This window comes from Lithobates pipiens, unplaced genomic scaffold (assembly GCF_037356315.1).
Source record: "Lithobates pipiens isolate NorthernLeopardFrog02 unplaced genomic scaffold, aLitPip1_a1.2 Scaffold_16, whole genome shotgun sequence".
NCBI classification, from domain to species: domain Eukaryota; kingdom Metazoa; phylum Chordata; class Amphibia; order Anura; family Ranidae; genus Lithobates; species Lithobates pipiens.
In genome coordinates, this window is record NW_027507748.1 from 360716856 (window position 1) to 360741153 (window position 24298).

The window sequence follows — 24298 nt, forward strand, 5'->3', positions numbered from 1 at the left end:
TAAAACCATTTCACATGACATCACTCACATCTACTAAACCCTTCTATCCCCATAAATAAAATAAACATCAGGCATACATCAGTTAGGCCTATTGTCTCTGATTAAAACTGCCCTGCTGTTGGCCATTGTTACATTGCTGTATCCTCTGTGATATCCTATTTTTTTATTTTATTTTTTTTAACTCTTTATGCCATTAATAATAGTTAACTTGAATAAATTGTATAGTATGACTTAACAGAACAAGATACAAACTGATCTAACTATTTATAAAATGTTCACGAATCAAAAATTATTCAGTTGCTGCCCAAACATGCTAGGCCTTAAACAATGAGCTGCATAAACAGAAACCGTTATTTTAATTTCCTTTTCCACAACAAAAAAGGGGATTCTGTCAAAATCATTGTATTTTTATGCAAAATTAACGCATTTTCATCAAACTCTTCACTTGCCATGAACAGATATCACCAAGAGAATTACATTAGCCATCACTTGCAAGGCCAGTGCCTCAGCTGGTGTTCTCATCTTGCTTGGAACCCTTTTTTTTTATTTTTGCATTTGACGGTTAGGCATCAGGCCTATGATTTTTTTTTTTTTTTATAGTTGTATCCAGGTTGCATTGTCATCCCTGCACATGTTTCAGAGTAGGGACAGTTTTACAATGAAAAAGTAAAAAACAAAAAAAATGCAAACAAAAAGCAAGAGTTGCCTGTATCAGCAACAACTGTATGCTTCCAAAAGTCCAGAAAATTTTAAATTAAAGGCTAACTCCACCTCTTACTCCATGTTCTATGCTACACCTGAGTTTCGGCAAAGAGGCAATGCAGAGAACGTTCCCCAAAAAAAAGAAAATGGCTGCTACGCATCCTCGAGGAAGAGGGACAAAGGGTACATTAGAGCATTAGCAACACTTCCATTAAGCACTTGGGTGCATAGTCATGTGTTTCCTCATGCATGTGGTACTTTTACTTTTACCATGGCTGGTGTTGTACTACAGGAAGTGGCTACAGACCACAACAGTGTTGTTTTTAGTAGATATGCAAAAAAATAAAAATAAAAAGCCCACACTGCAGAGCTCTTTTTATTTGTAACTTGTGCTGTCCTGACACTGGACAATTTCTATCAAACACATTCCTGAAATCTACATTTTTGGAATAATTGGGGATACAGGAGGTGAGGTGGCAGTATGTCCATAAAGGGTGCAAGAGCGCCGCTCCCTATCTCTTGTCACCTCTCTCTCACCATAGATAAATTCATGCAGTTCATGAATCTATCTCTGGTCGCCGCTGCCGCACCCTATTCAGTTGCCCGGCCCCTTGTCGGGCGCCAGGCACCTGAATTACAGTGGCAGGGTTTTTCTGGAAGCGCCTGATTAGAGCCGTAGGCTCTAATGGGTTTCCGAAATGGTAAACAGTGGGCACAATGCTGTGCGTTCGCTGTTTACTCAGTGTTGTGTGAGGAAAGCAAATAAATCGCTTTCCTAACACTGACCCGCCTCTCAGCCAATCAGGTGCTTGGGTCTGATTACCTGTCACTTGACTGGCTGAAACAGGCGCTGTGATTGGACACCTGATAGAGAGGACCGGAGACATTGAGGAGCATGGAAGTAGAGGATGTGACCCGCTGCGGGACAGTTAAGTCCTGACTCCCAGGCGATGCACACTGGCAACATTTGATGAAGCACAGTAGTGGTAATTGATGGGCACACAGCCAGCAATTGATGGGGCACAGTGGTAATTGATGGGCACACTGGCAGCAATTGATGGGCACACTGGCAGCAATTTATGGGGCACAGTAGCGGTAATTGATGGGGCACAATAGCGGCAATTGATGGGGCACAGTAGCAGCAATTGATGGGTACAGTAGCTTCGTTTGATGGTACAGTGGCTGCGTTTGATGGCACAATGACTGTGTTTGATGGTCACAGTGGCTGTGTTTGATGGGCACAGTGGCTGTGTTTGATGGGCACAGTGGCTGTGTTTGATGGGCACAGTGGCTGTGTTTAATGGGCACAGTAGCTACATTTGATGTTTATATTTTTTCAGTTTGTTTGCGCCCCTCTAAAAATTTTGAGCACCAGCCGCCACTGGATACAGGGATGGGAGGGGTTCAATGAATGTGGGTTCTGAAGTAATAAACTTTTAAAATGGCACCATGTGGTAATGCAAAAAAAGAAGTCCACAAATTATCATTTAAAACTGTTGTGTCACAGGCCAGTTTGTAAGATGCTGAGCCCATTTTCCATTCCACGATTCAAAAAATTACACATGTAAGTGACACTTTTTCACTTTTTTAGGTGATGATAAATAACAAAAATGAAACACAAATAAATAAAATGTGAAAATAAAGCTCAGATTAGTGTGAATCGTCCATTACACTGCTGCTAAATTAATACCCTACAAATTAAAAATGAACACAATAAAATAAGAAAATATGCAGCACTGTACTTGAGTGAATAAATACAATACATGTGTCACAAAACACCAGTGAGCAAAACATGAAAAATAGTCCAACAGTCTCTTGTGATGAAGCCAAACGTCACTCTGTGCCTCCGATATCCAAAAAAAACCTCTTAATTGCACCTCTAACGTGCAAACCTCCGAACAAACAGACACTCATCACCGCAATGGCATGCCTATCTGACAACAGATCAGCTATAGCATGTAAAGATGTAAAATACTTCACAGCCCAACTAGAAAGCCTTCCATTCTGATATATCCCTCTCACAAGAATTTGTAGTGGTGCTGGAACTGACCAGGTTTGTTCAGATCTGGACTTGGCTCAGGTGTTCTTTTTATTTTGTGTGTTGTTCACTTTTAATTTGAGGGCTTTTGCTTTATTAAACTTTTCTAGAGTTTCTAGAACTATTGTGGTTCCTACTTACGTTGTTCAATGCTGTAATTAAGCCAAGCAATAATGTAACCGAATGTGATGCCAGAATACAGTGTTGCTGGCAATGCCCTTGGGAATCATACTGTTCTGTACTATCACATATGATACAACTAAAAGCGTTTTTTTTACCCCAGCACTTCTTGATATGTATCATGTGCTTGTATGAGAAAGTATCCTCTTTTCTTTGTATTGTTTCCTTTATGTAAAATCTCTGGTGATTCTGCTAGTACGCTTGCTTTTACTATTAAAAACTGACCACACTAAGCAGGAGAGCACATCGTGATCAATTATCTGGCTATGCTAGGACCTCAGTGTACTCTCCTCCAATGATCAGACTTTTTCTGACATGCCCCTGCTGCAGAGCCATTCACTGGGGAGCTCAGTGTGCTGCTGCTGCTTCCCCCACCCAGCTCTTATGCAGCTGAGAATGTGGAAATGTGATTATTTATAAAAAAAGGGACAAAGGTTTTTTTTCATATCTATACAAACATTTTTGCCTTTCATTTCTATGCTGAATGAGTTGTTTTGTAAGGTGCTCATTTACAAACACTTTAAAGGCATCTTCCAAACATGTACTGTATTTTAAAGGATTTGTGTCTTTCCTATATTGCTCTTGAAATTGGATTAAAAGGTTGACCCTCTCATAGACTGGGAACGGGTCTGCGCCACTGACCCCTGCCTTCTCTCCCTGCCCTCAGACCCCCTTGCCACGCCTTTCGGTTTTCCTCTCTCCCCCATCCCAGCCCCATCATCAGTGAAAAGCAGAGGGTGGAAGGCAGCATAGGTCAGGACGGAGGGCGGGGTGTTGAGCTGACCCAGTTAACTTTTCAAGTTAACCTGCAGGTGATTAGTTGCTTAGGACCTAGAAACCAATCACCAGCTTGTTAATATGAAAAGTCACCCTGCCAGCTCCCACTCCAGCCCCCTGTCCATAACTGTGCTTCCTTGCTGCCTCCTGTGTGCACAGGTAAGATGTTATGCGACGGAAGGGGGGGAAGAGGACACTACTGCGGGTGTGTGGGGTGATGTGAAGGGGGCAGTGGACACTGCTATGGGCAGGGCCACCCCAATAGCAGTGCTCACCGCCATAGCAATGTCCTCTACCACCCTTCACATCTCCCCCCCCCCCAATGTGAGCACAATACACTCCTTAACCCTGCACTTCTTAACCTTGGAATCTGAGCGTAAGGCACTCCTGATCCCTGCATTCTGAGTGTAACTCACTCTTGATCCCTGATTTCTGAGCGCAACGCAATCCTGATCCCTGTATTCTGAGCGTAACACATGCCTTAACCCTGCATGCTGACCGTTACACACTCCTGAACCCTGCATTCTGTGCGCAACACACTCCTGAACCCTGCATGCTGACCGTTACACACTCCTGAACCCTGCGTTCTGAGCGTAACACACTCCTGAACCCTGCGTTCTGTGTGCAACACACTCCTGAACCCTGCGTTCTGCGCGTAACACACTCCTGAACCCTGCGTTCTGCGCGTAACACACTCCTGAACCCTGCGTTCTGCGCGTAACACACTCCTGAACCCTGCGTTCTGCACGCAACACACTCCTGAACCCTGCGTTCTGCGCGCAACACACTCCTGAACCCTGCGTTCTGAGCGTAACACACTCCTGAACCCTGCGTTCTGAACGTAACACACTCCTGAACCCTGCGTTCTGAACGTAACACACTCCTGAACCCTGCGTTCTGAACGTAACACACTCCTGAACCCTGCGTTCTGCGCGCAACACACTCCTGAACCCTGCGTTCTGCGCGTAACACACTCCTGAACCCTGCGTTCTGCGCGTAACACACTCCTGAACCCTGCGTTCTGCGCGTAACACACTCCTGAACCCTGCGTTCTGCGCGTAACACACTCCTGAACCCTGCGTTCTGCACGTTACACACTCCTGAACCCTGCGTTCTGCGCGTAACACACTCGTGAACCCTGCGTTCTGCGCGTAACACACTCGTGAACCCTGCGTTCTGCGCGTAACACACTCCTAAACCCTGCGTTCTGCGCGTAACACACTCCTGAACCCTGCGTTCTGCGCGTAACACACTCCTGAACCCTGCGTTCTGAGCGTAACACACTCCTGAACCCTGCGTTCTGAGCGTAACACTGTACTCTCTTGTAATTCTTTTTTTTGTGTCCACTGCATTTGCGATGTACATTTGAGGTAAACAATGTATCATCACCCACAGTAGATCACAAAAGCAGTGTGTTTTGGTTGCCTACTCCTGCATTATAGCCTTGAAAATGTCTAGAATTAATTAAGATTCACCACCCATAGACTCAAATCGGGTTATGATTTTTAGTTTACCAGTTTAGGTCTTCATGATGGGTACAATGAACTTTGATATAATGCAGAGGCGTAACTAGCATCTTCAGGGCCTCGGTGCAAGAAACCATGAAGGGCCTCCACCAGGGACGTTGCTGGGTCTACAAAAGATCTCGGGGCTAGAGCCCATAGCAGCAAATAAATGAAAGTCATACACTTGGGTGGGCATACACATGTATATTAGAGATATATATATATATATATATATATATATATATATATATATATATATATATATATATATATATATATATATATATATATATATATATATATATATATGTATGTATGTCATTACATATCTGAGTACGGGTCCCCCACTTACATCAGGAACCCCAGAGAACTTTCCTACTTACATTAGGGTCCCCAGAGAGCCCCCCTTACATCAGGGTCCCCAGAGATCTCTCCTTACATCAGGATCCCCAGAGAGCCTCCCCCTACATCAGGGTCCCCAGAGAGCCCCACCTTACATCAGGGTCCCCAGAGAGCCTCCCCTTCCATAAGGGGCCCCCAGAGAGCCCCCTTACATCAAGGTCCCCAGAGAGCCTCCCCCTACATTGGGGTCCCCAGAGAGCCTCCCCCTACATTAGGGTCCCCAGAGAGCCTCCCCCTACATTAGGGTCCCCAGAGAGCCTCCCCCTACATTAGGGTCCCCAGAGAGCCTCACCCTACATTAGGGTCCCCAAAGAGCCTCCCCTTCCATAAGGGGTCCCCAGAGAGCCTCCCCTTCCATAAGGGGTCCCCAGAGAGCCTCCCCTTCCATAAGGGGTCCCCAGAGAGCCCCCTTACATCAAAGTCCCCAGAGAGCCTCCCCCCACATTAGGGTCCCCAAAGAGCCTCCCCTTCCATCAGAGTCTCCAGAGAGCCTCCCCTTCCATCAGAGTCTCCAGAGAGCCTCCCCTTCCATCAGGGTCCCCAGAGAGCCTCCCCTTCCATCAGGGTCCCCAGAGAGCCTCCCCTTCCATAAGGGGTCCCCAGAGAGCCCCCTTACATCAAGGTCCCCAGAGAGCCTCCCCCACATTAGGGTCCCCAGAGAGCCCCCTCCTTACATAAGGTTTCCCAGAGAGCCTCCCCTTACTATCAGAGTCCCCAGAGAGCCCCCCCCTTTACATCAGAGTCCCCAGAGAGCCCCCCCTTTACATCAGGGTCCCCAGAGAGCCCCCCCCTTTACATCAGGGTCCCCGGAGAGCCCCCTCCTTACATCAGGGTCCCCGGAGAGCCCCCTCCTTACATCAGGGTCCCCGGAGAGCCCCCTCCTTACATCAGGGTCCCCGGAGAGCCCCCTCCTTACATCAGGGTCCCCGGAGAGCCCCCTCCTTACATCAGGGTCCACGGAGAGCCCCCTCCTTACATCAGGGTCCCCGGAGAGCCCCCTCCTTACATCAGGGTCCCCAGAGAGCCCCCTCCTTACATCAGGGTCCCCAGAGAGCCCCTCCTTACATCAGGGTCCTCAGAGAGCCCCCCCTTGCATCAAGATCCCCCAGATAACCCCCTCCTTACATAAGGGTCCCCAGAAAGCCCCCTCCTTATATAAGGGTCCCCAGAGAGCCCCATCCTTACATTAGTATCCCCAGAGAGAAAACCCTCTTACATTCGTCTCCCCAGAGGGCCCCTTCCTTACATTAGTGTCCCCAGAGGGCCCCCCTTTACATCAGGGTACCCACACAGCTGCCCCCCCTTCCAGAGGTTTCCCTGTACCTATCTGGTGGAGGTGGGAGGCGGCTATCGGCAACTCTATGGTGTCCACAGGCAGGGGGATCTCCCTGGAGCTTGTAGTTCTTCTCCCAAGTGTATACAATGGAGAATAGAGGGGCCTCTGACCAGGGCATGTATCAGAAACAGTGTACAAGCAGAGCGACTCACTGAAAGTGAAACTGATACCTGCAAGGGTCAGAGGCCCCTCCCCTTTCCTCTCCACTGTATACACTGACAATCGGGAAGAGAGAACTACAAGCCCCAGGCAGATCCCACCGCTCACAGGCACCATAGAGCTGCCGATCGCCGCTTTCCACCTCCCCCCAGTGCTATCTAAAGTTCCAGCCAGAGGTGCAGGGGAGATGCCAGGTCTTGGGGGCCCCCCCCCCACAGCGGCAGAACGGCAGGACCCAGTCGCAAGTGCGACTGCAGTGACCCCTATAGTTCCACCGCTGATATGATGTACTATAATGCACCAAAGGCTGTCTGCATTGCCTCATAACAGATGTGTCAGAACGTTTGGAGATATCTGTATCCAAGGCTATCTTTTGCTGAGGTAGTTCAGGAAACATATGTCACTATAGTCTCTCTCTTCTTTTTGGTTTCTAGACAGGCTCTATCGTTTTCCATTTTACACTGTTTGCTCTATATCCCTAGATATAGCAGGCCAACAAATTCAGCCTTATTCATTAATGTGTCCTTAATCCTTAAGTGCTAAACAAATTAGAATTCACTTTGCTGAGGTCAGACCAGTAGAAGATGAATTCAGATTGGTTGCACTTAAGTATTGGCACTTAGGAATTAAGATCTTTCTACTGAACAAGACCAATTAGCATTCTCATCCTTGTTTGGAGTGCTGAAATCCTTGATGAGCTGTATGTAGCTTCTTTAGCATTTCAGATCTGCATCCACCTGGAATTACAATTTCTTGACAAAGTAGATCATTGGCAAGTGTGAGTTAAAAATGTAGCTGTTAAAATTCCTATAAGAGGCACTTCGTGTTTCTGAGTAGGCCACCCTTTCTCATGCACTAATTAAAAAAAATGCCTGCCTCTCCTGTCCACTGTTGCAACCCCCAGAAAATAAATGCAGTCCTTCATCACCAAGGATGAGTATATTAATGACTCTTTCACTGAATTGTGGGATTTTATAGGATTACCTCTTTTGGAGGAGTACTGGCTATTGGCTAATTCTTCTTTTCAAGTTCTTCTTTTCAGTTCCAACATTCTACACTTCTTGGCTTCAATATGTGACTTAAACAGGGTGCAAATGAAAATGAGAAATTTAGTATGGAAATAATTATAATAATAAGGAATTTCAATCCCAAACATTTTTTTTTCTTTGTTGATCTAGAATAGCTGTCCTCTTGGAAACATTTACAGTGCACCATTGCTCAGACAGGGAAGCCAATTAATAAAATATTTTATATTTTGAAGTAGTAAAGAACGTTCAGGAAATCAATAATTGTAGCCAACTAAAAGAGGAAGGTAGGACCCACCCTCACCCTCCTCTTCTAGTGTGTCAATATATCATATATGATCGGTTTTCATTGCCCAACCACTGCCAGACATCGAGTGAGCTGTCTCTTCGTAAGCAGAACTTGTAGAATATGGCACTCTACTTTTCAGTGACGTGACAGATCTGCATTAACTGATGCTAGAAAGTCACGATTCTTCCTACTGAACCATGCTAAAAGAAACATTTAGGTTGCTATTACTAATCTGACTTTCTGAAAATTCTAGTTGACTGGCTATCATGCTTATTGTCGTAACGCTATTTATACGTGATGGATCAGCATATCACCTGTGCCCCAGGAGGATGTAAGTTTTTACGAAACATGTCTGGCTGTTTGTGCTGATACCACCACGCTTAGAATATTCCCTAGCACGGGTGTATATTTGTTCTTATTTTAACCATTTTTTTATGCATATATTTTTTTATTTTATTTTTTTATTTTTACTTGCTAGAATCGGACCGATTCGGTCATACCTTTGGTCTACTGTATATTAAAGAAATTTTCTAGAATCGGACCTATTCGGTCATATTTTTGGTCTGCTGTATGTTAGGAAAAACAATTTATTTTTTTTTAAATAAAATTGCCGACTGTCTAACGGTACGTTCACGATCGGAGTCCTTCTTTGTTTTCCCCTTCCCTTTACTCGTGGCCGAGACGCCCGAGTATTTTATGTTTTACTACAGGTTTGCGTATTGAAAAACCTTAACATCGGACGATTCGCTGGGGAGCTATAAACAAACTCCAGATGTACAGGGAGACCGGATAGCCACTATCTACGGTATTCGAGAGAGGAAGTAGGACGTACGGAATCGCTTCAATCTAGGCTGGTTACTTCTGAATGATCCGCATCTATCCATGCGTCTAGTAGCACACCGGAACGGATTACACGCAAAAGAACCCTGCAGAGGGCTGTCTGCTCGCACTAACGACTCCGCTGACTGGGAGTCCACCCATTGCGGTAAGAGTCAAACTTTTTTCAACTCTGGATTTGTAAGAAGATTACACTGAATTTGTAAAAAGGATCGATTTCCCTATTCATTGGTTTTCTTGGAAACAGAGAGTCCCTGATTACAAAAGACTCCTTCTTTCTTGATTGAACTTTGGATGTTTTTTTTATTTTTTTGATTTGCAATTTCAATGATTTGGATTAGATTTCTCACTTTCATTTTTCATGTAATTTTAGCGCAACTTTATATATATAATTTTATCATGCTTATTGTCAATACTTTCAGTCACTGGTCCAAAACAAGTATATCAGGAAAACTGTCTTTACACTAACCTCCTTTGTTGCATGCTTGCTCCAAATCAGTAACTCAGAAAATATTAGTAATAGTGGTTCAATTATTTATGATTAATGATGAGCCAAACATGTATGAAATTGTTTGAGCAGGGTTCAGAAAACATTACAGAAGTTTTGAGTGCCTAATGGGAACACCACTGATATCAATGGGAGCCGAATGTTAAAAACAGTAATGACCATTTTACAGGCTAATAAGAAAAAATTGTCATTTACCGAAGCAAAAAAAAAAAAATTCAGTTCTGTGGTGAGCAGAGATTCTAGTAATGCCTAAAGGGAAACATTAAAAAATTCAATTAAATAAATGCCTGTGGGATGCCCTGGCCCTGTCTGGGAAGTGGCGCATCTGTGTGATGTATACAACTTACTAGAATAAAACTGACATTACAAAGCAAAAAAGCAAGCAAAATGACAGCTCCCAGGCACGTTATTCTGTTTGTAAACGAACCAGCCAAAGATTCAATTCACCTATACAAGTTCATTATCCTAGATGAGTGATTGGCAATCAATGTACATCATGGGGCTTTTCTTTTTTTTTTGGCAAAGAACCTGTCAAAAACGACATTTGTATTTTCATTTATACTTTACATTTTTTAAGAATGAGTAAGGACGCTATTTGCATAGAGACCTGCATCTAGATGGCCTATTGTCAAAGGTGTCTTCCAAATTCTGATTAACCCCTTCACCGGCACCAGTCCAGGGTTGTGTTCCCATCAACATGGGGTCAAGATGCTTTCCCAGGGGGTTATTTTCTGGCAAAGTCCCCTAATGTGGGCATGTGGTCTGACATCATTTGAGAAGGAGAGGCTTCATACTCACCCCCCCTCCTTTCCTGGCCTCCCACCCTGCATGCTCAGATAATGGTCTGGTATGAATATTTGGGAGGGACCACATACTTTTTTTTGTGTGGTAGCCCCCCCACCCTAGAGGGTCTTGTATAGAACTTATTTTGGGGCGGGGCTCTTGCTTTTTTTTTTTTTTTACATTTTTTTTGTCATCCTTAAAATTCATACAAGACTTAAAGGCCCTGGTATAAACTAGGTGGCAAACGCCAGAGCTTTTTATAAAAACTATTTTGGCATAATTGCTTAGATGGTTGTGAATTTCCAGTCATATAAGTGAATGGGGCTTGTGACATCACTGGTTGCTAAAGACTTGTACCCACCAGTATCCTTAGCAACCATTGACAGGGGAAAGTTGTCTTGCATATTAGTAGAAATAATGTTGCAAGTCTACTTGACATTCGGGTCCCACCAAATCTCATCCCTATTAATAATGCGTTTAGCAAACTAAATGTTATTCATTTAGGGTTTAGATCTACTTTAGTTTTATTAGATGTACCTTTAGTGGTTTATAAACCCTCTACTTGTTGGTGTTATTAGGACAGGAGCCAGAGAATGCCTAGCATACAGATTTAAAGGAAAAGTACAGCCAAAGCTTGTTTGGCCTTACTCCTCCTATGGATCACAGGAGTGCACATCGTTCTGCACTCCTGTGACTCATTTTCAGCAGGCAGCAGACTTAAGTCTGCTGTTTGCTGACATCACAAAGCTGGTCCAAGTTCGGGCAAGATCACAACAATAAGGTCGGGATCCTACTGCATGTCTGGACTGGCACCCCGCTCAGCCTCTCAGAGAGCCAATGAAAGCTTGAGCTGGCTGCTCCCGCCCCCTCCACAGCTCAGCATTTCAGTGAGTGTGGAGGGGGTAGAGCAGAGAGCTGGTGACTGACAGTCACCAGCGCTCTGCTCACAGAGCACTGAGAACCGAGCAATCAGTGGTGTTAGATCGCTCAGTTATCAGTGTTGGAGCCGGCGGGGCACAGATTCAGCATTGGACTGATGCTACATCCACCTACAGTAGGTAAGTATGATTCTGAAAAAATCCTATATATCTCTTTTAATGAGGAGAGAAGTTGTAGTCAAATTAAGATAGATCTAAGCATGCTTGCTGTCCTGTCCCCTTCCTGGCCAGCCCAGATGCATGCCTAGATAAGGGCCTGGTATGGATTTTGAGTGGAACCCCTTGATTTTTTTGTTTGCATGGGATTCTCCTTAAAGGATGACAGCACTCTGTTCCATTCTCCCAAATGTTCTTCTGTGGGAAATCGGTTGTATTGAGATGCAACAAAAGCTAAAAAAACAAGTATTTATTTAAAAAATTGCAATTGGTTATGATGCACAAAGCCTTAGTAAACAAAATGTCTTTTAGTTGAGGCTTAGGCCGCGTACACACGAGAGGATTGTCCGTCCAACTAAGTCCGTCAGACAATCCGACAGACAGTCCGTCCTACTTTTGAATGAACGGACTTGACCACACACGATGAACAGACAGTCCGTTGAAAGCTTGCGCGATGACGTGTACAGCACGTACGACGGGACTAGAAATACGACGTCCAATACACTGCAATGCAACCTTCGGCCGTGTAAATCCTTTCTGAGCATGCGCCATACTTAGTCCGTCCAACTTGCCTACTCACGAGCGAACTGTCCGCTGAAACCAAAGTTGGACGGACAATATTACGGAAATTCCGAAAGACTTAGTCCGCCAGACTGTCCGCTGAAAAAGTCAGCTGAAGCCCACACACGAGCGGACTGTCCGCTGAAACACGTTTCAGCGGACCAAGTCCGTCAGACAGTCCGCCCGTGTGTACGCGGCCTTACATCATTGGGGTTTATGAGTTTAATTTTCAGGTTTATTCATCAAAGGGAAAATGATCAATAACTACAGGACCTGGGATATTTATTTGTATCACCAGAATCATACAAAAGATTCATAGCTCCTCTCAACACTCACCTATCTTATAAATTGGTGGCCCATGGACAGCCCAGGTGCCAGCCACCCCAGACTGTCTCCACTCCCCCATTAAATATATGAACCAACATCAGCCACACTCTGCTTAGCTCCTCTTACTGTATTTTCAATTAGTCAATTAGTTGACTGCATACAACAATGTCTCCACCTGAGAACCAACTTTAATTAACATGTTTCACTACTCCTGGCTTGCTCACAAATATAGGATCTTCCCTTATCCTTGTGAACAAGTCAAGAGCAGTGAAACACATCAAGAAAGGTTGGTCCTCGGATGGAGACATTGTTGTATGCAGTGAACCTATTGACCATTAATAGGTACGTTAAGAAGAGCTAAGCAGAACACAGCTTATGTTCTTTCATATTTTAACACCAGTTGGTTCTCTAGGCTACCATTGACAAATTAGGAGAAGCACAGTTTTTGAACATAAGGACAAACTTTGCATTACACATACAGTTATGCACACACATACATTTCATGCTGTTGAGACATATTTTTACTGTCCCTCCAACAACTCCCTCTATGAGCGGCAAAGGCAAAAGATAGAGCTGTATACATGCAGCAGCAGTGATGATTTTACCTTGTGATGTGGCAAATATTATTTTCTGTCACATTCATCAGGCCTTACTGCCCACCAAGCACGACCCATTTAACTGAATGGGCCCACGCTGCAATAACCATGTGCAATGCAAAGCAGTGGTGGGGTTTTTTAGAGGGGTAAACACAGGCAGTAAGGAGGCTACATAACTGCAGCTCACTCTTTAGAAGGCTAATGCAGATGTAAACAAGCCTTAACTGGTAGTATGAAGTAGTCACAAGACACTGGGGAAGTTTGCTCTGCAAAACACTCTATAGTGCTATACTGTAAATTATGGACTCAGAAACAGGTGGACTGGCATTGATGTTGCCTTCAGCACACTTTCTGGGCTGTGGTGTTGCTGTAGTGCCAGAATCGCTGGCATTTTTTGTGGTGTTGTAATGGATCAGAGCCGCATCAGGCTCAAATGCTGGTCCTAATTGGGCAGTGTGGATGTGCGTGCACGCCGGGAGCAATCACTCTGACACCTGTCAGTTTGATTACTTCTAGGCTTGTGCAATTCGTTTCGTAACGAATCGAAATTCGGCCAAATTTTGCATCTTTCGGGCATTCGGATGCATCCGAATGTCCGGATAAAAAAATAACAAATTACAACGAATACGAAAGAAATATAACAAATGAATTCAAATGAATTCGAATGAATTCGACATGATTCGGTAATACTTTAAAGATCTAATGAAACAAAAGGTCAGCTCAAAGTAAATCTTATAGTCCAACCAGCTAATTAATTTTGTGGAATTTAGGATGGATTACTGGCAAAGTGCATTCCTGAGAACTGAGTTAGAAGGGTGTTGTATTGTATTTGAGTCAAGGAGAAGAGACGCTGTCATTGTGTGTGTTAAAAGATTCAATAAACAAACGACTTTCCAAACTACGAATCATTATCACGAATGTCTATACATACATAAATAGCGAATTTCAACGAATACGAACGAATGAATTCGACACTCTACGAATAACGAATTATCCGAAAACGTATTAACGTAACATAACGAATATAACAGAACAAAATGATGTATTTTACGAATAACAACGAACCAAAACTAAATGAAATTTTCCATTGTGCACAAGTCTAATTACTTCCACATCTCTGTTTATTGCAGAGCGGTGCCCAATGTTTTATCCGCAAAGATCAATAGATTATACGTCACCACTATGTAAATGTGGTCAGTCTAAAAGGTACATCTTATTGGCTGAACTACAAGAGAAATGCAGAAACTTAACGGCTTGGTTGTTGCTGGTTCTTCTCCTTACTTCCTCATACCTCCAGTGCGGGGGCAGGAGGGTGTAGACGCCATTCTTTGGTTCCAAAGCAGAGCTAAGCTGTTTACTATATAATAAGCAAGGAGTTGCATAGAAACATGTATACACATAAGAAAATAGGCATTTTAATGATTATCATTATTTTCATTACATTCCTTCACAGTGTCACTGATGCAACTTAGGGCTGTGATTTAGAATCTGATATAGTAAGAGTGCTGGCTGAAAAGTGATAATGTAAAATATAAATTAATTAGGCATAAGGATTTCTTCAGATGCGGAAATTTCAGAAAAATTGAGATGAATTAAGGAATTTAATGTGTTTATACCTATGTAATACTACTATTAACCGCATTGTTAGGCATGACATTGGTGGACTTTCCCTCACCTGGTCTATTTAGGGGCGATCCCCGGGTGGTCCCGACATGCGAGGCTTTCTCTACATAAACCAGCACAATTTGACTACTCCTGATCCCCTTGGCTCCCCCTTATGGGGTTCCTCGTCCTTACAAGGTAAATTTGTCCCACTGCACTATTATTATTTTTGGCCCCATCCATTCCACCATTCACCCTTCCCACACCCTCACTATTCCCCCACATTTCCCCCCCTTCCTTTTCCCCCTTTTTTCCTCTTTTCTTCCCTTCCCTCTTTTCCTTTCCCCTTCTCCCCCTCCCCTTTTTCCCCCCTGCTACCCCCCTTTTTCTTTACCCCCTTCCCCCATTTTGCTCACATTGTGTTTTCCCCTCATAGAGTGTCCTCGCTTGCTGCGCCTGCCCTGGGTATTGCCCCTTTTCCAGCCTGCCGGATTTCCACCACAGCTTCCGGTAGGAGCTATTATCGGACTGTCTGTGGGGCCCTGCCACCATATTAGCAACACATTCAACCTCAGCAAGTAAGCCTTGGTTATTGGGGTTCTATATCTTACCCCCAACCTTGTCTTATGCACTTGTGTTAGCTTTTTTCTTATCTCTACATAAATTTTTTAGAGATACCACACGCGCTTGCTCCTGACGAGTGGCATGAAAGCCACGAAACGCGTAGAGCTACTGGTTTCCGATCTCCGTAGCGATGCGAGTTCAGCCATACAGATAGTATGGCTGAATTTGTATCGCTCCCGCAGCAAACTCGCACAGGACCCTTTTTTTGGTCCGCAACAGAATCGGATCGCATGGGGGTTCACACCATGCGATCCGATTCCTGTGCGAGTCGGCAGATCGCACTGCGATATGCGGACGGATCTGGGGGTGTCATTAACATATCATTGACACTCCCAGCCGTCCGCATAGGGCAGTGTGAACTGCCGGCGGGAGTAATGCGATGCGGGAAAACGCCGCGGATTCGCGGCGTTCCCGCATCGCAGCAGTGTGAACCCGGCCTAATGGCCCAATTATTATATATATGTAACTGCTCATTGATACTATGTATTTATACAATTCTAACTGAGCTTTTTAATAAAATTCCGTATATTCATCCTAGTACCCTCTTGCTGTCCGGTGCTTCATATAAAGTCCCAGCCTCCCCCCTTTTTTAAATACACCCTCTTCGCTCAGATGTGGAAATTTGTCAAGATGTCCATGTTTAACTTATTCGACAACAGTATACCTAAATGGAAATGAATACTGGGGAATCCTGCATAGATTCCTTTATTTAGCACACGTTAAATGAAAAATCAAGAGTAAACTGCCAGATTTTTTGCCCCACTTTTAACAAATCATTGTGTAAACTGCCAAAATTCTCCTAATAAATATTGTAAACTGTGCAAAAGTACATGAAATCTCAAAGTGCACTTTCATATATTACACAAAACAAATAGATGTATGAGCTAGCAAGCCAATTAGTTTTGTACAAGATGTGTGATCTTTTGCAGAATACTTTACTGAGAAACAGAGGGCTGCAGAAAACATAACAGACCAAGCCGCAGATGGAGATTATTAAAAATAAACACATAAAATAAGATACTAGTAAATGTCCCCGATGTGACACATTCATTTCTCCTCATGCTTTTATTATTTTTGTATCACAGCAAATTAGCAGAAAGGCAGATGCATAACTATTATACTTCAAACAGGCCAAATTGCAAAATCGTTATCGTGCCCTCCAGCCCTCTTAATGCCAAGTTAAGGCAAATCCCACTACTGCGATAAGTGCCATTCTAAGTTATTAACTGGCTCTGCAGCATACTTAATTATTTTCATAGTAATCGGCCACAGGTGCCCAAATTAAATATACATTGATTTTTATCTATGTATGTGCGAGATCCTATTTGTTGCCTGCATTAATCATTATGCTATCAAACACACAGGCAATGGAGAGATGGCTGCTGCTGCGGGGGGTCAATCAGAGGTAAGCAGACAATGCTACCGCAGTAACAGTGCTGTGTTTCCAGTACAACAAATAATGTAAAACAATACACATGCAGAAGCTATGGTGTTTGAGGGGTCTTACCATCCTGTATAATACTGATGCTAACACAGAACACTTTTTCTGCTGTCATCAAAAAATTGAATTATTGGAACCTATGCTGAAGTACTGAAATGTTTCAATAGCTTTATTTCCTCCTACACCTGTTATGAGTGAGCTTGATTACTATATACCCACCCACTCCTCCTCAATAAACTACATTCCCTTGGCCTCCGAGATTCTGCACTTTCCTGGTTCTCTGCCTATCTATCACAGCACTCCTTCAGTGTCACCTACAACTCTGTATCCTCCTCTCCATTGCCCCTTTCTGTGGGGGTCCCCCAAGGCTCTGTTCTTGGACCCCTTCTCTTCTCTATTTATACCTCCTCCCTTGGTCACCTGATAACCGCCCACGGCTTCCAATACCACTTATACGCCGATGACACCCAAATCTATCTGTCTACTCCTCACCTCACTCCTTCAGTCTCCTCTCGCATTACTAACCTGCTAACTGACATATCAGCGTGGATGTCACACCATTTCCTTAAACTAAACCTCTCTAAAACTGAGCTATTAATAATCCCCCCTGCACATGCCCCCCTCCATGACTTTTCCATCAAAATCAACAATGCAACCATCAGGCCCTCCCCTCACGCCAGGGTACTAGGTGTAACCCTAGACTCTGACTTGTCATTTCAGCCCCAAGTCCAATCGTTGTCAAAAGTTTGTAGATTTCACCTCTGTAACATCTCTAAAATTCGCCCCTTTTTAACAATTAAAACTACTAAGATCCTCATTCACTCCCTTGTTATCTCTCGCCTTGACTATTGCAACTCCCTTCTCATTGGCCTGCCTCTCCATAGGCTATCTCCTCTTCAGTCTATCATGAATGCTGCTGCCAGACTTATCCACCTTACCAACCGCTCAGTGTCTGCCAACCCTCTCCTCCAATCCCTACACTGGCTCCCAATCACCCAGCGAATTAAATTCAAAATACTAACCACCACATACAAAGCCATTCACAACTCTGCCCCGAGCTACATCACCAATCTTGTCTCCAAATATCACCCAAACCATCCCCTCCGTTCTTCTCAAGACCTCCTACTCTCAAGCTCTCTTGTCTCCTCCTCCCACACTCGTCTCCAGGATTTCTCCAGAGCCTCTCCAATCCTCTGGAACTCGCTACCTCCACCGGTCCGGCTATCCCCTACTCTGGCTACCTTCAGACGATCCCTGAAAACTCATCTATTCAGGGAAGCCTATCACGTCTCAAACTAATCTCCTACCACTTCCATAAACTCATTCCCAACAATTATAACCTTCTGTACCACCTGCCCCACCCTTTTAGATTGTAAGCTCTTCTGAGCAGGGTCCTCTTAATCCTCTTGTATTTAATTGTATTGTAACTGTATTGTCTCCCTTTTATATTGTAAAGCGCTGCGTAAATTGCTGGTGCTATATAAATCCTGAATAATAATAATAATAATATATAAAACATTTGCTGTGCGAATATCTGAGCAATTGCACACCTGCCATGAAATAGTCCTCATCATTTCTCCAGTATGTTTATTTTCTAATGATCATAAGGCCCATCTAAAGGCCATAATGTGGTGTTTTCCTGAAATACCGCAATCAGGAAAATACCATATTATGGCCACTAGATAGAGCTGGTGATCATAGGAAAAAAATGTGAAAAAAATACTGGTATTCCCTGATGGACGTGAAGATGGAAGCCCTTGAAAAGCCCCAGATGTTCAAGTAATCAAGCATTGCTTACCACCAGATTTTGACGAGGCACTGCTTATGCCATGCTAGATAGAAGTCGAATTGGTGTCCCACCTGATGTACCACTTGCAGCTGCATCACCCTCAGGAATCTCTCCTCTTTTTTTCTTTCCTGTTTTCTTTTCCCTTACTACTATTTTCTATCCTCTTTTCTCCCCCTTGGTACTGGTCTTACTGTTGAGTGTTTTATCAATCTTCTTATGAACAGGCAGGTTGCCCGGTGCCGGGTTTTTTCTTACCAGATATTTACTGAGGCACCCGTCTTCACATGGTAGCCCTCTCAAGTTCCATTCTAGCAATTTATAATGATGGATATGTTTAGGCCTCTGCACTGAAGATGGTCAATATTTACAGTCAATACAGACTTTAATGTACAATTACAAGTGTATGGGCTAAGCCAAAAAGTCCTTGAAGACACTTCAACAAATTGAATACGTCATAGACGTTTGTTTTGGAGTATTTTTTTATCTTTTGCATGCCACTTATCAGGTTGCACTTAGTCCATGTCTATTAATATGACTGATGTATGTTAACTCTTGCATGCAGAGCTACCTTAACGCTACCATCAATGTAAGATTTGTTTCTTGAACGATCAATAAAACTCTTGAACAGGAAAAATTACGAGTATTATTTGTGAAGGCTGTGTGAATGCTCAAACATGCATAATTACACCCTTTAATTTAATTTTTCATGTTACCCTGTCATGATTTGGAATCAAAATCAAAAATCTAGTTGCTTACACAGCACATAAGATTCATGGTCAAGAGCAGGCCAGGTGCAGTACGCAAGTAGCAGCACAAGAAATGGAAGTGAGGCAGATGCATAGTCAATAATTAACCTGGCTGCTGTAGCTAGTGTCACCAGGTATAATGTGGAGAGAAATTAGGAGTAGACAGTAGTCAGCTTTAAGTTGGTACACAAGTATCAGCAAGCGAGATTGGCAGCAAGAAGGTTAATTTGCTCCTGTCTAACCTTGGCATTGTATGTATGCATGTGAGATAGGAACCTTAGATTGTAGACTCTTAGAGAGCAGGGACTGATATGAATGTAAAGTATGTAAAGCACTGTGCAAATTGTCAGTGCTATATAAATGCCTGTAATACATGAATCAAAATATTGCTGAAGGCTTACACAGAGATCAGTCAGGGGGCTCTCCAGTATTTTATGTAGCTTGGTGAGACTAGTTACCTCTGTACACAGATGTTGTACTCTTACCTCCTGACAAACTGATTGTATAGAGCGGCAATATAGTTATTTAAGAACTGTCAGACAGCGGAGCGTGCAGACAAGAGGAGCCTTGGTCGCGAGCAAAACTTTTTTTTTCTTTTTCTTTTTTCAGGTCGATGGTGGTGGCGGGTATCATGATTGACAATGGATCTACACTGGGGGACATTCTTTTTTCTTTTTCTTTTTTTTAATAAAGGAATTGTCAAAAACTCACTGCGTTTTTATTTGTTTTTGACACTTTTTTGGTGAATGAGTAGGGGTACTACCTACTCATTCAAATGGGAGTTTTTAAAGGGGGCTTCCAGATTCCAATAAGCCCCCTGCCCGCAGACCCTCACAACTACCTCCCAGGGTTGTGGGGAAGAGGCCCTTGTCCCCATCAACATAGGGACAAGGCCATTGTCAGGTCACCTAGAGGCGAGGTGACAGGTGCACACCGTAGGATCAGGAGTGCACCACAAGGTTGTGGACCCTACGGCTGACTGCTGCAGACGGGGGACAGATCCCACTGGGGTTAGAGCGTACGATTCCCTGGGGCGCGGAGTCTAAGAGCCAGCAGGTGTTCACCAGCGCCTCTGGTGGTGAGGATGGACTTGGCTGCAACTGGCTCCAGGTCGCGACCCCCAGGGTCCCCCAGCTCACACCCACAGTAGGCAACAGGAGGATAGGGATGGTGAGGGACAAAGCCAAGGTCGGGCCACAAGCAGACAAGAATAGTCGGGTACACGCCAAAAGGTCAGGATCGCAGGCAAACAAGGATAGTCAAGACACGCCAAAGTCGGTAACGGAAACCAGTAGCAGAGCACACGGCAGGAAACAGGAAGCTAATACACAATGGTTGATCAGCACTGATGGCCTGCAGTGCACAGGTTAATATAGGGCTCCCTGATAGGGCCTGGGGTGGAGCCATGCTTAGAGGAGAGGTTATAAAAACCACCAGGTGGAAGTGGCTGGCCTCTTAGTCTGAAGACATGAGGGGAGGTAAGCAAACACAGGAAGATCACTGCATAACCATGACAGCCATATGACCCAAGGGCATGTGGCCTGGTAAGGTTTGGGGGGTCTTCGCTCTATCTCCCCTTTCCTGATCTGGTGAGCTGCATGCTCGGAAAAGGCTCTGGAATGGATCTTGAGGGGGACTCCACACCATTTTATGGCATGGGGTTTCTCTTAAAATCAACACCAGACTCAAAGGGCCTGATGTGGATTAGGAGGCCCCCCACATTGTTTACTTCACTTTTTTTTTTTTTTTTTATTATCAGACTTTATTTTATATTCAGCTGTCATCGGGGAACCTGGCTGACAGCTGATGACTCATGTCAAGGATGCGGCTATCAGCTTACCGGCCCGCTCCTTAACAACAAGCTATTCTTACATTAAGCTGTCAGCAGGGAACCCCACTGACATCTGACGACTCATCGACTGTTAAGGATGCCACAGCCGGCTTGCCAGCCCACTCCTCAGCAACCAGCTATTCTGCAAATAGAATTCACATCTATTGATCAATTTTCAACCAATTCGAATTCTAAAGCCGCGTACACACGGGCGAATTGTATGGCCTACTTAGTCCGTCATACAATCCGACGGACAGTCCGTCATACTTTCGAATGAACGGACTTGACCACACACGGATGCACAAACAGTCCGTCGAAAGCTTGCGCGATGACGTGTACAGCACGTACAACGGGACTAGAAATAGGACGTCGAATACACAGCAATGCAACCTTCCACTGTGTAAATCCTTTCTGAGCATGCGCCATTCTTAGTCCGTCGAACTAGCCTACTCACGAGCGGATTGTCCGCTGAAACCAAAGTATGACGGACAGTATTACGGAAATTCCGAAATACTTAGTACGCCAGACTGCACGCTGAAAAAGTCCGCTGAAGCCCACACACGAGCGGACTGTCCGCTGAAATGTGTTTTGACGGACTAAGTAGGCCATACAGTCCGCCCGTGTGTACGCGGCTTAATTGTTACAAAAATTTTTAATTTGTTAGAAAACTAATGTAAAAAATGGATGTACACAATGGATGTAAAAATTTAGGTCCACATCTGTTTTTCAACCAAATTTCTAACAAAAAAAAATGACGGAGCTGATGAAGAAAACAGAACCCCAATGTAAAAGCTACCTTTAGGTCAACCTTAGGCCCTTAACTGTACACACGATCTAAAAATTGGACAACGGATCATCCGCTTTTTTTGCATGCTAGTCGCATATCGAACACAAAGAGTTTACTAGAGATACGAAAATTCGAGTACTGAATATTCGAGTACTGAATAATGACTGAATTAAAAAATCGGAAGTGATGTTAGTGTATTTACATTGTATTTTCAATTGAAAACTGTACTGATTAAACTAAAATCGTACAATCTGGTATCATACGAGAAATTTTCGTGCATGTTCGATCAGGTAATATTGGATGACTTGTCATGATCGGCTCTCAAAAGCTCTGTACTAACTATCTGATTATTGTATGATCGTTTTGAAAGCGGTATTTTTTTGTACAATTTTTGGATCGTGTGTACGGGTCTATATTCTGAGGTTGTAACAGGTTGTTGCAGAACTCAGTGTCACAAAATTGGATTTAGATATAAGTCTACATTAACCAGGTCTGTAGCAGGATAACAAAAGACAACACAAACAAAAACAGATTCTACTAACACTAATATCATTGGTATCAGAAAGCAGCAAACCATGGAATATATAATGTGCTCATATGCATTATGAGCTATAAAACTGAGCAGTGAATGAGACTGCACGGTATGTTTTACAGATTTGTTTTGCATTGTTCATTGGAGATATAACATGCTGTGGTAAGTAGTAGGTGGCACATGACAATTTATATAATGTTGTGTTGAAACTTGTTTAGAGGTTGCTGGAGCTGTATCAGTTCAGTGAGAAGTTGAAAATATAGTTCAGTGAAGCATGCATGTCTCCAGATGCCAAGAAGAGAAAACAGCACAGAACATTACAAGGGTAAATCTCTCTAATGACACAGTAATGAAAACCTTCTATGCTGACTGATGAAAACATGACAGTTTCTAGCTATACGCACATTCTATCAAAATTAAAAATTAAAAGAGAAAAATGGAGTGCTGAAATAATGCATTTGTGTTTAAATAGGAAGTATCACTACATTTTAAAAAAAAACTAAGTTCTTGTAGTGTTTAGCACTCCATGATCTTCTGTGTGGTTGCTGAGTAGTGTGGCTGGAAAGCTCACCCCCACTGCTGCCCAACCATACTGATCAGAAGGGAACCAATATATAATTAGTTCTGGTTGACAATTCTCACCTCTAGCAGCAAGCGCATCAAGGAGACGAGCGCTGTTATTCAGCAAGCAGGTCAAGGGGTCATGATGGTTCCCATATGCAAGCATAAGAGTAAATGATTGGCTGGCTACTGGGAAACAGTAAGACATAACACTGATAGTCTCTCAGCCTCGCATTTTTCCTCTTTCTGTTCAGGAAATGTCAACCATATCCTCCTTGTTCTATAGTTTTTCTATCCCTCTACTGCTCATCTTGTTACACACTCTTATTCACTGTTCACATAATTACTTGCTCACTATACTCTATTGCCACTTTCAGTCAATTGATTTCTCTCATCTCCATATCTCCTATTTCTCTCACTGTTTACTTATTAGGTAAGGTGCAGCAGGTCAGGCTGCAGTTGGGGGATTTGGCAAGCTGGAACACTGCACAATCCTTTTTAATAAGAATCCCTGAATAAGGTGGTGGCTACAGCAGTGTGCTGTATTTTTCCCATAGCAATGCCCATAAATTGGGCTTCAGCCTGGGGTGGAGCGGAGAGGCAGCACAAACACACATAAAGATGTGCTTTTTATTCACAGTGGATCATAAATAAGTGAGTGCTAGTAAAATTGTGCACTTGGACTCCTGTGGGATTTAAAAGTTTTTTTTTATATTAATATTGTGGTGATACTTTGTTAATAATTCAGTCCTGTTTATGTAACTAGTAATTTGTTCACAATTCAGGGTTGTTGTTTTTTTGTTGAACAGAAACTTTTTGTAAATGACAAATAGAAAGAAAACATACAGCAAATAAAACAACTAAAAGAAAAAGTACAGTCACGTATAGAAAGAACGGATTAATTCTCAATCAATTGACTTGGATCTTAAAGCTTTACTGCAGATTCTCTTAATCTGCATCCACACAGATGCATGGATTAATGTACAATAGGCCAATATGAAAATAAGACATACAACAAATGCACTGTTAACCAAGATGAGCAGTGATTCCCTGTCACCAATATGTCAGGTTCACAGTTCAGTGTGACCATTTTTTTTAACTCTTTGGGGAATTTCCAATTTAAAAACAGTTGAAGATTAGGGATGAGCACAATGTTTGAGTCGAATAGTTTCACCGAATACCAAACATTATGGGGCGTTCGTGGGAAAATCAAGTGCCCACGGAACACCCTATAATGAATGGTGAGACCGGCGAGCTGAAGAACGG